The 14,713-nt window shown below is 50.6% G+C and overlaps 1 long non-coding RNA gene across 1 annotated transcript; it reads right to left on the reverse strand.

Annotated features, from left to right (window-relative positions):
- Positions 1 to 6,842: 6,842 nt before the first annotated feature.
- LOC118547163 (uncharacterized) lies at positions 6,843 to 9,258 on the reverse strand. The gene is made up of 3 exons (XR_004922967.2): positions 9,062 to 9,258; positions 7,415 to 7,591; positions 6,843 to 7,177 (listed from the first exon to the last, which is right to left on the reverse strand). It is a non-coding gene; the product is annotated as an uncharacterized LOC118547163 (long non-coding RNA).
- Positions 9,259 to 14,713: the final 5,455 nt, after the last annotated feature.

Below are 14,713 nucleotides of genomic sequence, written 5' to 3' on the forward strand. Positions count from 1 at the left end.
ATTCCACACTCTGCTCTGGGGAATCCGGGTTGATGTCCTTCTCCCCCATGGCCTCCCCAAACCCCAATCTGTGGAAAGTGGAGATGTGATCTGATAATTCAGAAGCAAGTCAACTTCTGGGTGACTCCCTGGACCTGAGTGCTTCCCAGCTAGAAGGTCATTCATTCATTCATGGATTCATTTATTAAAGACCTGTTTCCTGAGCCCCGACCACACACTGCAAGTGCTGTTCTGAGCATGGAGACTGGGGAGGGAGCAGGACAGGCGGGATCGCTGCTCTATTATGTTGGAATTCCATCAGGAAAAGGCAGACGAGAAACAAACAAGATGATTTTAAATAGCATGAGAAAAATAAAACTGGATCAAACAATGGAGGGCAGGGGGATCCTCAGACCGGTGGTCAAGGCAGATCCGAATTTACAGGGTGAGGTCTGCGGGGTGGGCGGCAGCATCCATCCAGGAGGGCCCCCCAGACCAGGCGAGGAGTTCGGGTTTTATTTAAAGGGGATGATAGGTCCCTGAGGACGTTATGTCAGGAGCGCAACCCCAGCTCCAAGGGCTGGGGCGGGGGCTGTGGGCTGAGCACGTCTAGCCGCGGACCCGGCTGAGAGGGTTCATGCGTGTTTACACGTGGGTGTTTGTTGAGTGAATGGTTTAATTATTGAGGCGCTATGCACTGGCTTCCATTAATAATGCAGTGAATCTCAGTGGCAGATTAAATTCTATAAAGGAGTAAATTGCCCAGGAAAGTGAGCACAGTCAGTGCATTATTGGTCTTTATTAGATAGAAGCCCATGACAGTGGGCAGACGGGCTCTTACAAACACACACTCGAGAGACATGGGAACTTACATCAACTAATTTCTCCAAAATCACATGAAAAAGCAGGGCTCGTGTTGAAGGTGGCGAGGTCCAGGGAGGATCGCTGGCCCGGGAAGGGAAGACCACGGCCAGGGCTTAGCACCAGGGCTGGACGGTGGCTTGCTGCCCGCCCAGAGTTATGGCGAATGAATGCGCCTTTAAAACCTTTATTTCTACAGCAGTGTCCAAGAACCCAGTAAAACAGCGTTAGAGGAAAGGGCTGGCTGTTTCTTGATCCTCGTGGCTCCTGACGCCAGTAACACGCTGCAAAATAGAGCCCTGAGTGGGATTTCCCCAGACTCTGCCTGGCACCCCTCGGGGAACGGGGCACCAGGGAGCGGCTGCCTGTGGTCCTGCCTCTCGGCCTGGGGAACAGAAACCCGGTCCAAGCAGCTCTGGCTGTCTGTATTAGTCTTGGATTCCAGCCTGGAGGCGCCAGGGGTAGATGCGGGGCTCAGCCGCCCGGCGTGGAACCAAGGAGTGGGCTGGAGGGCCGAACCCCAAAGGGTGCTGGAATGTGAGTCCCCAAAGGCAGCCATGCCTTCTCCTCACTGGTGTCCCCACTCTGGGAAGCACCCCGCATAGAGTGGGACTCCATAAATATCTATTGAGTGAATAAATAAATGAACAAACTCCAGCAACAGAAGACACAGACACAGAAGAAGAGCTAAGACGCTCGTGAAACCATTCTAGGGTCTCGTCTGTCCTTCTGGCCCTCTGTGTCCAGGGTCTGGTTGACACACCCTTGTCCTGAAGTCCTAGATGGCCCTCCCAGCAGGAAGGCTGCTTGACACTGTTTATGAACGAAAACCAATCCAATCAATCCACTGGCAGCTGTGTTTTGCATATCCATTGTCTTTCATCGGAAGTCTTGCCTTCGAGAACGAGTCTTGTTGCCCTGGGTGTTAAAACTCCCTGGGGGCAGAGGATCACACACCCCTGTCCCCGTCCCCAGGACAATGATCTTATAGACAGTGCATATACTCCAGAGGCCTGGACACAAGGCATCCAACTGGGTGCAGGAAGACAATGTTAGATATTCTAGTTACATTTATTTTTCAGTGTCATGCTTGTAAATTTTTCATTTTCGTGTATATATTTTCTAATGTGTATCCTGCCAGTTACTCTAGTCCAGTGGTGCTCAGCTAGGGATGATTTTGTTCCCAGGAGATACTGGGCAGTGTCTGGAAACATTTTCGGGAGTCACAATTGGGGTGGGAGAGAGGATTGCTCCCGGCACCTGGTGGGTGGGGGCCAAGGGTGCTGCTAAACAACATAGGATGGCCCCACAACAGAGACTGACCCAGCCCCACACGTCAGCAGTGCTGAGACTGAGACACCCCCCCCAGCCAGCTATTTCAATCTCTCTGTCCCTTAATGTTCACATCCAAAAAAAGAGAATAAGATCAGTAGGCATCGATCTCCTAGGTTCTTAGGAAGGGAGTTAACATGTGTAAAGGATTTGAAACCAACACAAACTCTTACCGTTGTACTTGTCTTGTGGGTAGTGCTCAACAGTTTTATTCTGATAGGAATACACCATCAGAACTCGAAGCCGGGCACCTGAGTGGCACAGCTGGTTAAACGTCTGACTCTTGGTTTCGACTCGGGTTGTGATCTTGGGGTTGTGAGATGGAGCCCCGAGTCAGACTCCACGCTCAGAATGGAGTCTGCTTAAGACCCTCTCTGCTCTCATCCTCTGCCTTCTCTCTCTCAAATAAATAAATAAACCTTAAAAAAAAAGAAAATCTGGAAGCACTGGACTTGACAGAGATAGATAGATGATAGATACATAGACAGATAGATACATGATAGAGAGACAGATAGATGATAGACAGATGATGATGATAGATAGATAGATGATAGATAGATAGATAGATAGATAGATACTGAACTTAGTAAAAACACCAGATAATACTTTTTGAGGTCCATACATTTGCTGAATATTTTTTGTCCAGTAGCCAGTTTTTTTTTTTTTAATTTCAGATACTGCACTTTTATCTCCAAAGTTTGATTCGGGTCTTTTGCATATTTTTCATTCTTCCTCTCATCACATTCATGGTTTGCTTTGTGGCTGTCTTAACACTCTCTTCTGCTAATTCTAATCTCTGTGTCATTTCAGAGTCTTTTTCCATTGATTGATTTTTCTCCTGACCCAGGAACATATCCTCCCCGTTTATTTGCATGGCTCTTCATTGGACACTAGACATTTTAATTTTACACTGCTTGGTGCTAGGCTTAAATATTCATTTAAATACTATTAAACCGTGTTGTGAAACACAAGTAAGTCACTTAAAATCAATTTTATTTTATATTTTAAAGATTTAATTAATTGATTGATTTAGAGAGGGCAAGTGGCAGAGCAGAAGGGGAGGGAGGGAGAGAATCTCAAGTGGACCCCCTCCCCCCCACACTGAGTTTGGAGCCCCATGCGGAGCTCAATCTCACAACCCTGAGATCATGACCTGAACCAAAATCAAGAGTCAGACGTTTAACTGACTGAGCCACCCAGACACCCCCAATTTTACTTTTTTGAGAATAATTTTTAAAGCTTCCTTAGGGCAGGTCCAGAACCACAGTTATTTTGGAGCTAATTTGTTCCCAAATTACCTTAAGGCAATGCTGAAAGGTAGATTCATCAGAAATGATTTTATCTTATTTTTTTAATGTATCTTGTTATTTGTTATTATTATTTTACTTTATATTTGAAAGCCATTTTTGTTGGGTAAAGAATTCTAGTTTAATTCTTCTAGCACTTTAAAGATGTTATTCTTTTGTTTGTTGGCAACAAGTATTTTTAATAAGTCAGTGGTGATAGTTACTATTTCTTTCCCTGCATGCAGTACATTTCTCTTTTTTTTTCTCCTGACTGCTTTTAGGGTTTTCTCTTTATCTTTGGTTTTCAGCAATTTGACTCTGATATTTTTTAGGGAAGGTTTTCTTTTTGTTTATGCTGTTTGTGGTTTGTTGGAATTCTTGGATGTTGGCACTGATATTTTTTTCATCAAATTTGAAATTTACTGCTACTATTCCTTCAAATATTTTTCCATTAATTTTATCCACTTTTTTCCATCTTTAGTTCAGTTTAGAGAAATTCTATTGACCTGCCTTTAAGTTTAGTGATCCTTTTTTCTTAAGATTTTATTTATTTATTTAAGAGAGAGAGACAGAGATAGCAAGAGAGAGCATGAGTGGGGAGAGGGAGAAGCAGGCTCCCCGATGAGCAGGGGGCCTGACGCAGGGCTTGATCCCAGGACCCTGGGATCATGACCTGAGCCGAAGGCAGACGCTTAACCAACTGAGCCACCCAGGTGCCCCAGTGGTCTTTTCTTTTGCAGTGTCTCTTCTGCCATTAAGTCCATAATTTTTTTAATTTCTAAGTTCTAGAAACTTCGTTAGATTTTTAAGACTCTATAGTTTCTATTTCTCTGTTGAGATTTCCCATCTTTGTGTGTGTGCATCTGTCTATAAAGATATATAGAGAGATAAATAGAGATAGATATCTTTCATGAGAATTTTTTTGGACACATTTATAAGAGCTGTGTTTAAAATATTGTTTGCGGGCGCCTGGGTGGCTCAGTTGGTTAAGCGACTGCCTTCGGCTCAGGTCATGATCCTGGAGTCCCAGGATCGAGTCCCGCATCGGGCTCCCTGCTCGGCAGGGAGTCTGCTTCTCCCTCTGACCCTCCCCCCTCTCATGCTCTCTGTCTCTCATTCTCTCTCTCTCAAGTAAATAAATAAAATCTTTAAAAAAAAAAATAAAATAAATAAATAAATAAAATATTGTTTGCTAACTTCAGTCTCTTTGTTACCTCTCGGTGTTTCTACCAGCTGAGTTTTTCTCCTGGCTATTTCATCCCATTTCACTGCTTCATATAGCTAGTAATATTGGTGATACTCCATAATTGATCATCTGGATATTTTGTCTTTATTTAAAGAGCGTTAGCTTTTGTTCCAAAAGGTGGCTAATTTACTCGTGGACACCAGCCCCATCCTGCCCTGGCTGGGTGAATCTGTTAGGGTGGATCTGAAGTAGCTCTTACTGTAGGTAAGAGCAGCCCTGTTCCGAGGGCGTGGTCTCTCTGGAGTCTGGACTACATTCCTGACTACCAGTCCCGTGTCTGCACTTTGGCTGGTCAGAACTTCAGCGTCCCCTGCTTTTGGAATCCCCACTTAGCCCACAGACCTCCAACAGCTATTCCGTGTCAGGCCTCATGGAGGCTTGCCCCGTGCATAACCTGATTAGCCTTTGGCCCCAAACTCAAGTGAACTCCATGCCAGTTTGGGGACCCACTTCTCTGCATAGCTCCCCCCCACTCTGGTATCCTGCCCTGCAAACTGCAGATTCCGCAGCAACGCCGGACTCTGGTCTCTGCTTTTTCCCACCCAATAAAAACAGAGCTCTCTGTTTGGGCTCCACACTTTGATTCAGCAGAACTTTATCTTTCCATCTAATGGGACAGGATGGCCTCACAAGCGCAGGACTAAAGCAGTCATTGATAAGGCAAGTGGAATCACCTTGATTAACTTGATGAAACTGAGCTCCCTCTAGGGCTGGGGCGGTCCCGCCTCCCTAAGCACGCGCGTGTCCGATGCCTGCCCGGAACCAGGTTCTGTCAGTCTGGCAGCGCTGCCCCTGGCCCCCCAGCTCCCTGTCCCCAGGTCCAGTCTCGGGGAAGTCCGGCTCCGCTCGGGTGTTGGTCCTCTGGGGTTTGTCTCTTTGTTGTAACCTTCTGTACTGGGTTGAATGGTGTCCCCCCACACCGCCAAAAAAAAAAATGTATGTCCGCCCAGAATCTACAAATGGGATCTTGTTTGGAGAAAGGGTGTTTGCAGAGGTGATCAGGTTAAGATGAGTCATGCTAGAGTAAGGAGGTCCTAACCCAGTGACTGGTCCTTGTAAGATGAGGGAGGCTCATGGGACGCCTGGGTGGCTCAGTTGATTAGGTGGCTGCCTTCGGCTCGGGTCATGATCCCAGGGTCCTGGGATTGAGTCCCGCCTCGGGCTCCCCATTCAGCAAGGAGCCTGTTTCTCCCTCTGCCTGACACTCCCCCTGCTTGTGCTCTCTCTCTCTCTGACAAATAAATAAATAAAATCTTAAAAAAAAAAAAAAAAAAAGATGAGGGAGGCTCAGAAGGAAAGTGACATGAAACCCAGAAAGGTGGCTGGGTGAGACAGGCGTAGATTGGAGGGACACGTCTCTAAACCGAGGATGCCGGCAGCCACCCGAAGCTACGAGAGGCAAGGAACAGATTCTCCCTTGGAGCCACTGGAAGGAGCCAACCCTGCCCACATCTTGATCTCAGTCTTCTGGCCTCCAGCACTGTGAGAGATGACATTTCTGTTCCTTTAAGCCACCCAGCTTGTACCTAACAGATATTCCAGTAAGAGACCATTTTATTAAGCTGGTTCGAGTGAGCTTCTGCCCCTTTGAATCACAGGAATGGTCTTAGCCATAGCTCACCCCTTTCTCCTTCACATATGTTTGGAAGTTCTGTCTCCTTCGGACATGGGAGTCCACGCACACCCTCTCCCCCACCAGTGACCTACTCTCGCCCTTCATGTGCCCTTCACCCTCAGTCACATGACCTCCTCTCTGGGCTGCGGAGCCCAGAGGACATGGGCCCGGTCTTCCCAGCACCAGCATCTGCATCCCAGTGGCAGCCTCCAGGGCGAAGAGGCTGGTGGGTAGCCTGGCGCCTCCCACTGTGCATGGTGCATGATGGACTGGTGCCTCTGGGGGATGGTTTGGGGCAGGAGGATGAGGAATGAATCTGTCTGTGGATCTGGACTGAAGCCGGTCAACCAGGTTGAGTCTGGAGAAGCCAAGAGTCCCCGTGCCCCAGGGCCCTTCCCCCATGCCCCAGCCCCTGCCTTTGGAGCTGAGTCCCTTCATCTGCCGAATGCAAACCCGAAGTGAAGGACCCCCGGGACCCAGGATTATGGACACTTACAACTAATGCCAAATAAACAAGACAAAATTATATGTAATTACTCCTCAAGTCATTTACTTGTACCAGTAATTGACCTGTGTGTCCTTTAATCTTTAATGCTCTTTTAAAATTCAGCCTCAGGGAGTCATCATGGTTATTGACGTTCGTCATGGTAAGGACTCTGGAGGCATGAGGCTTTGGTTAAGATGTCTTCAAAGAAATAACCGATTTAAGAAGACATGACTCTCACACTTCGGGATGAAGAGATGCAGGGCGAGGGGCTGTGACTGCCTGCATTTTCCTGGCCAGGAGGACAGTGGCGAAGGTGATGATGAAGGCCTAGCAGGTGCCCCAAATGATCTCGATAAATCTTCCTAACAAACCTTCAGGAAAGGTGCAATCATTAGCCTCATTTTACCGGAGGGTGGACAGGTCACATCCCCTGCACTCAGCCACACGGCGGCTCAGTGCTGACGCCAAGCTGGACCTCTCTCCTGTGGGAGCCCCAGACCCCACGCTGCTGCCCCCACAGTGGGGGGCCCCCCTGCCTCTGCCTCACAACAGGCCCCCCCCAAGGACACCACATAGGCACCCACCCCTGGACGGGTCACCTCACTAACCTTTGGTTTTCTTGTCTGCAAAATGGGGGTGAGGGTTCCTCCTGCATTGTCTGCCGGGAGGATGAAATGGGGTCATGTAAGTGTAGCTGAGTGACAAACAGCCTCTCTCTTAGTTTCCTCCCAAGCCAGCCGGGGTAAGGGATTCAAGCAGAGTGCGTGCATTCTCCTTCTCATCTCCTGAAGACAAAAATGTGGAGAAATACCTTTATTTTATTTTATTTTATTTTATTTATTTTATTATTTTACCCCTTTGAGTGTTACCAAAGCCAGTGTTCTGAAGGTGCTAAAAAACAAAACAAAACAAAAAATAACCCCCAAAACCACAAGTGCACCCAGGGACGGTTTTGTGTGGGAGTTACAAATCTAAATCTCCCTTCAAACAGACTTGACGTTTTGGCGATATCAGATAAATTGTCTTTGGCAGCTCAGCTTCTCAGAGGCCAGGTACTACCAGAGCCACCTTTCATATTAAATTTTATTATCTTATTATTGTAAGAACATTTAACATGAGATCTGTCCTCTTAACAAATGTTTAAGTGAACAATACAGGACTGTTACAAGAGACACAAGGTTGAACAGCAGATCCGTGGGACTTTGTATCCTGCATGAACTTCTGCGGAACTTCTCCCTGCCCCCAGCCTCCGACAATCACCTTTCTCCTCCCTGCTTCTCCGAGATGCCTCGGATGCCCGGAGTCATGCACTATTGCTCCTTCTGTCCCTGGCTTATTTCCCTGAGCATCAGGTCCTCCAGATTCGTCCATCTGGTCGAAGGGGCAGGACTTCCTTCTTTTTTAAGGCTAATACTCCATTGTAGGCACATGACATATTTCCTTTGTGCGTTCATCTACCCATTTCTCCAGAGAGAACACACAAATGGCCGACGGACATAGGAAAAGATGCTCCAGGCAAGAGAGCACCACTCTGGTCTCAGGGCCAGGGGGAAGGAAGGCAGGAATTCAGAGGAAATCACAAGGAAATCGCGGGGATTAGGAAATCCCTAATCATCAGGGAAATGCCAATCAAACCTGCAGGGAGATACCATTTGCACTCATTAGGACAGCTACTCTTAAATATAAAACAAACGATAACAGGTGTTGGCAGGGATGTGGAGAAACTGGAGCCCTTTCGCACTGTTGGTGGGAGTACAAAACGGTGCGGCCGCTGTGGTCCAGCACCACCTTTAAAGCTACCCCGTGGTCCTTCCCCCTCCCGTCCTGGTCCCAGGTGCTCCAGCCAAAGGCAGTCGGAGGCTGAGGAGTGGTTTCCGGATGCCGCTTTATTAGAGCCGAGGCTGGAGTGGGCCTGTGGTTAGAGCTCGGCTGGTTAGGAAAATGAACGTCTGGTGTCTGGAATCTGGACTGCTCCTCCTCCCCCAGGATGTGCTTTGAAGGGGGTCCGAGAGTGGAGGTTTCTCCTTAGATTTCAGGCCTGGGTTGGGCGACTCCCGAGTCTGCAGGCCTTCCCTGGGGCCCACACCGGCCCCTCCACACCTCAGGGTCCAGCACGGGCTGCCCTCCCTGTCCTCCCTGCAGAGCCTCCCCCCTGAGCCCCCCGCCCTGCTTCCACCGGGCCCTCCCCAACCAGCAGGTTCCTGGCCCCGAGCTTCCTCCCCTCCTGGAGGGTGGCCTCAGACGTCATCCCCTACCTTTCCCCTGGGCGTCAGGTCTAACCCGATGTGAGCCTCGCTGATTCCTCCTCGGATTCCTCGCGATTTCCTCTGAATTCCTGCCTTCCTTTCCCCTGGCCCTGAGACCAGAGTGGTGCTTTCTTGCCTGGACTCAGCGTCAGCTTACTCCCTGGTCTCTAACCTGCCCCGGGATCAGCAGCCCGGCGTGTCCCTCACTTGGCTGGCCCCCACCCCCCACGCCTCTTTCTCCCCCTCCCTGTCACCAGTGTGCATCCGGCCAAAGCCAGGTGTCACTCACGGGGACCGTGCCACACCCAGGCCGGATGCCTCCTCCTTCCTGTGGTTTCCTCGTTAACATCTGCTCCCCTGCTCGAGCTGCGTCACCCTTCATCTTTCAGCTCAATTCCTGCCGCGGACCCACGGACCTGGCTCCGGGGACGTACCCCATGCCCCGGCCTTCCCACAGCCGCTGTCCGCACCAGCCCCCGTCCTCCTCCCTGCGTCCGTCCGGAGCTTGGGGTCAGCACCAAGCTGGCCCCACATCATTTTCCTCCCTGGACGGCAAGCTCCAGAAGGCAGCATCCGCATCCTACTTTTATCTTGCAGCCCCTGCCTGGCAAGCCGGCACACTCATTCCCCACCTGCCTGAGGAATTGGCTGAATAAATTAATTTGGGGCTCATTTTCCAGCTTCCTGCCTGAGTGGGGGAGCTGCCTCCCTGACCTGCGGGGTCACCTGGCCCCAGATCCCATTAAATTGAGGTGGAGGGAGTGTGCGCGGCAGGGACTTGCCCCAGAGACCCCGCGCACGGGATCAGGCTATTTAAGGAGGTCAGCGCAGCCGGGAAGGCTCTGCAGCTAATCGCCCTCGACATTAATCACAGCGCGCCGCCGGGGGCTGGCCTGTTAGAATGTGTTAATTTGGTAATTACTGAGGAGGGGGAGGCTGCTCTGTAACCCTATGTCATTATTTTTTAACTGCAATATGAGATAGAAATGGAAAATGAGAACTTCCAGCAGCTTAAATCTAGTCGATGCAGATGGTCTGGGTCTGCCTTCCTCTCCTGCCAACTGCCCTGTCCCCTTGCATGTGTCCAGCATCGACCTCTCCCCACCCCACACCCCCAGGGGGAGTGGCCCCAACACTGAGGGGGGGCGTGTCAGCGTCGAGGTCTGTTTCCTGGAGAGATAGGACCGGGGCCCACGTCTTATGACGACTTCCACAGCGGCCGAAAGATTCCAGACACCCACCACACCTTCCGCCGAGGCCCTGCCTCCATCTCGGGCAGCCTCCCTTTCGGGCTGGTGGGCCCCCCACTCCCCTGGGGCGGGGAGAGTCTTCTTTTCACCCCATCCTCCTAACTACTGTGCTTGATTCTCTCTCCTCCCTTGACTGCCCCCGCCTCCCCAGTGATGGCTCAGACACCAAGTCCTGCTGGGAGGTGCTTTGTGGGGCCCGTGCTAGGTTGTTGTATGGGGGGCCCTTCCAGGCTCAGCAATGCTGCAGGTGAGGTGCGCACAGCAACCAGGCTGGGGAGCGCTGTCCTCTGCCTTGGGAGCCCCAGGACGACCTGTACTCCTGCCCTTCAGGCATCTCTGGAACCTGATTTTCTCTTGATTCCCATTGTGCAGAGTCTGGGTGGAGACTTGACTTTTCACTGGGACAATTCCTGCAGCCTGATGAGGCTTCTCCCCTCAGCCAGGCTCTGCTCCCTCCAAGTGTCTCCCTCTGCCATCCAAGGACACAGACGTTGGGACCAGACAGATTTGGCTTAAAATCTTAGAGGAAAAGCCAGAGGCCTCCCGATGGCCCTCCAGGGTCATCAGTGACCAGGCCCCCTTCTGGCCCCAGCGTCTCCCTCACTCTGCTCCAGCCAGCTGGCTGCCTGTCGTGCACAGGTCTGGGGGGCTCCGGACTCTGCCATATGCTTAAGTTCCCCAGGGAGTCTAATGTGCAGCCAGGCTTGAGAAACAGCATCTCCAGGGTGAAGCTCAAGGTCACTGGGTACTCATCAGACCTGGCCCCGGTCTATCTGCCCGGGATCCGAGCCCTCCTACTCTGCACTTAAATCACGTCCAGCCACAGCTCTGTCATGCCTCTGGGCCTCGCACTTGTAATCCCTCCACAGGAAAGAGCCTCTGTTTCCCTTCTGGGTATTTTCTCCAGCCCTGCAGCTGGCCTGCATCTCCTCGGTGAGACCCATCGATCCTGTAGGGTTCCCTGTCCTGCAGGTCAGCGTGGCAGACTCTGGCCACCTCTCATCCTTAACCCACTGCGTTTTCATCTTCTGTTTATAGGCGCTTATACTGTGGCGACACGGGGGCCTCGGTGCCAGAGAGCCCTGGGCTCGAATCCTTAGCGGCCCGGCTTATGTTCCTGGACCTCAGGTAAGTCCCCTAACAGTTCCGAGCCCCAGTTTCCCCATCTGTGAACCACAAATACTCACTGAGCCTGTTTTTACTGAGGACCTACCATGTGCCATGGATTTCAGACCCCGTCTGCTCCTGTCTGCTCCTCGTCACGACCCCGGGAGGCACACCTGACGTTACAGTGTGGGTCCCACTCCGCGGGGTCCCACTCCATCCTCACGAGTCAGGGGGCCGCGGCCAAATTACTCAAGCCCCTGCCCCGCCCCCCAGGCCTCAGCTTTGTCTCTGCTTCTGTGGGCACCGTGCCCACTGCATGGATGTTGTGAGCTCCATTAAATAGCACCTGCCAAGCGCCGAGAACACTGGAAGCCCTCCACACCCCTCGGCTCGTGCATCATCTCCATCTTCTAAGTAAGCACCTGCCGCGGGGAGAGACGGATCTTCTACTATCAGTCTTGGAGCGTCGCTGAGGATATTACATGAGATAACGTACATAGAGCTTGACATGAAATATATTACTTGATAAATGTTCATTCCCTTCCCTCCCTGCTTGCCCCCCACCTCGGCCAGATTCCGCAGGGGTCATGCTCCTCGCGGACTGTGAGCACGTCTTCCGTATCCAGCGCCCAGCAGAGCGAGCAGCACATAGGAGGGACTCAATATACATCAGGATGATGAAACTCACATTTCTGATCTATCCACCTGCTTCCCACAACGCGAGCCCCTCCTTCTTCGTCCGTTCGCCTGCCTCCCATCCATTACTCATCCAGCAGGGTGAACACCCATCACTTGCCAGACACTCTTCTGGGCAAAGGTCCTGGACCTCGAGAACTGACACCCAGCGTCCAGAGAGACAACACCTGCCTGCATCGCATAACCCAGGTAGTAGGGGAGGCGATGAATAAAAACAGCGAAGAGGAAGGGGGCAGAAATGATTTCCTGCCCCAAGGGCAGGCGAATGTTTCCCACACAGTATCTAGAAAAATCCTCTTGGAAAAGGTGACACTTGATCATTTTAAAAGTAGTATATATCTTTGTTAGCATTTCGGAAAGTACCGAAGAAGACCATGTTGCTCCATAACCATCACTCAGAAATCACGCCACCCCAACACCTTAGCTTTTGTCTTCATGTTTGAATGGACAGATTTGTATTGTGCTTTTAAAATTTAACATGACACTAGTCATTTTGTAGCTGTGTTTGTCTTTCCATTTCCTGTGTGTCAATATATAATATGTATTTTTTTAAAAATTGGTACGATAAATATATATGAGGTGTTTCCACCTTTGCAAAGGAAGTGCATATGATTGTACGGATTCTAGGCAATCAAGATAAGGAAGAAAATAGAAAGAATTTATAATCCGACCATTTAACATGTTGGTCCATATCCTTCTTATTTTTTCCTTCCTTATAAGAGTGGAACACGCATAGAGTATGTTCAGGTTGTATCTGGCCTTTTCCCGATAATGTCTGCGAGGCAGGAGGAAGAGGTGGGATTCAAGGGACAGAAAGTGTCATTGTCCAGGACGCAGCATCCGGACCCTTGTGCTTTGTTTTCTGCCACTGACTTTGCCAAGTCTCCAGGTTCCCCGTGTGCAAAAGGAAGTCCAAAACCCTTCCTGGACATGAAGCCTGGAATAAACACCAGAGAGCAGAGGGTGGCCATGAAAGGCGCAGGGAGGAAGGATGCCTGCCTGCAACTTTCCCTGTATGAACATGAAGATGTTACCACGTGCAGACACCCAGCACCTGGGGTTGGGTTAGTACGACGCTCCTCCAAGAGCACGTCTGTTGACTTTTCACCTCACCTTTTCTTCGCCCATCCTCTTAACATCCCCGAAAGTTGGCACAGCTCTGCCCAGAGAGGTCAGGAAACCCAGCTAAGTCCCATAGCTCCAGAGTGGTGGGGGGATTCGCACCTGGATCCACGGGGCCCAAGGCCACGACCTTAACTGCCGGCTGTTGAAGACAAACTCCCCCGACATCTCCAAGTGTGGAGGGCAAGGTGCCCATGGTGTCCTGGGGAATAGAAACTCTGCTTTCGGTGAAACCGCTCAAGTTAAATTGTGAGGGTGAATTTGCTGAATGAACCCTGATGTTGGCTTCTTGCTGAGTTGACATCGGCCCCTGGAAACAGAATTCGGTGCCAACAAGACGTCAGCCAGAGGGAGACGTCAGCCAGAGACGTCAGCCAACAAGACGTCTGCTCCGGGCTCTGCCCCGGGCTCCGCTCCTTGAACAGCAGGTGCATGGGATTCTAGTATGCAGCCCAGGCTGAGAAGCCCTGACCTAGAGAGAGAGGCATGCGTTTCTGACCAGCCCGCGTGTATCTATTTTTTAAAAACTCCTTCAGAAATGTGTACTAACTTTTTTACTGAAAAAGTAAACACTTTCAGAATATAAAAATTAAAATAGTGAAAAGAAGTGTGTGCCCGAGTCCCTGTCCCTCTTGCCCCAGGCCCCCAGGCCTCCTCCTCAGAAGCAACTATGAAGAATGATGACCCGCGTAAACTTCCAAACTGTGTGTGTGCACGGGAGCACCTGTGTTTGTGTATATCTGTATTGTGCACGCCAAGCTGCGTCCTTCCTTTTCAAATGACGCATGTCTGCAGTCTCTTAAAATCTGCTCGTTTGGAGCGACCCCAACTTTTTCATGGCTGCATAGCATTCCGGTGCTTGGCCGAGCCCTGGTGTATTAACCAGCCCCACACCGATGGGCGTTCTGGCCTCTCCAGCATTTTGCTCTTGCAGAGGCCACTGTGGGAACGGTCCTGTGCCACCATCTTCACATACATGTCCAAAGATGCCTGTCTGAAGAACAATTCCTAAAAGCAGAACAGAATCCATTACTGCTCCGAAGGTCCCAGCAAATGGAACAGAAAATAAGAAACAGAAATAAGAGGTACACAAATCAGAAAGGACAAGACAGATCTGTCATTATTTTCCGACAACAGAATCCTCTACCCAGAATATCCAGCAGAATCAGCCGACAAATGGCTAGAACCAATGGACAATTCGGCAACGTGACCAGATGGACGCTCAGCGTAAAAAAGCAGTTGTCCTCCCAGGCCCAGCAGCACTTCTCAGACTGTGGGCTCCACCAGCACCAATCACCTGGGGGGCCCAAACCATAGGCTGCCGGGCCCCGCTCCCAGCTTCCCACCAGCAAACCCAGGGTGGTGCCCGAGAATCTGCATTTTGACGAGCTCTAGGTGCCAACCTTTGGACCCCGCTCGGTGTCACGAGGATCTAAAGGCTTTGTTCCCACTTGCATGGCACCGAGGAGTGCTGAGAACAAGCCTC

This window comes from Halichoerus grypus, chromosome 2, assembly GCF_964656455.1.
Source record: "Halichoerus grypus chromosome 2, mHalGry1.hap1.1, whole genome shotgun sequence".
NCBI lineage: Eukaryota > Metazoa > Chordata > Mammalia > Carnivora > Phocidae > Halichoerus > Halichoerus grypus.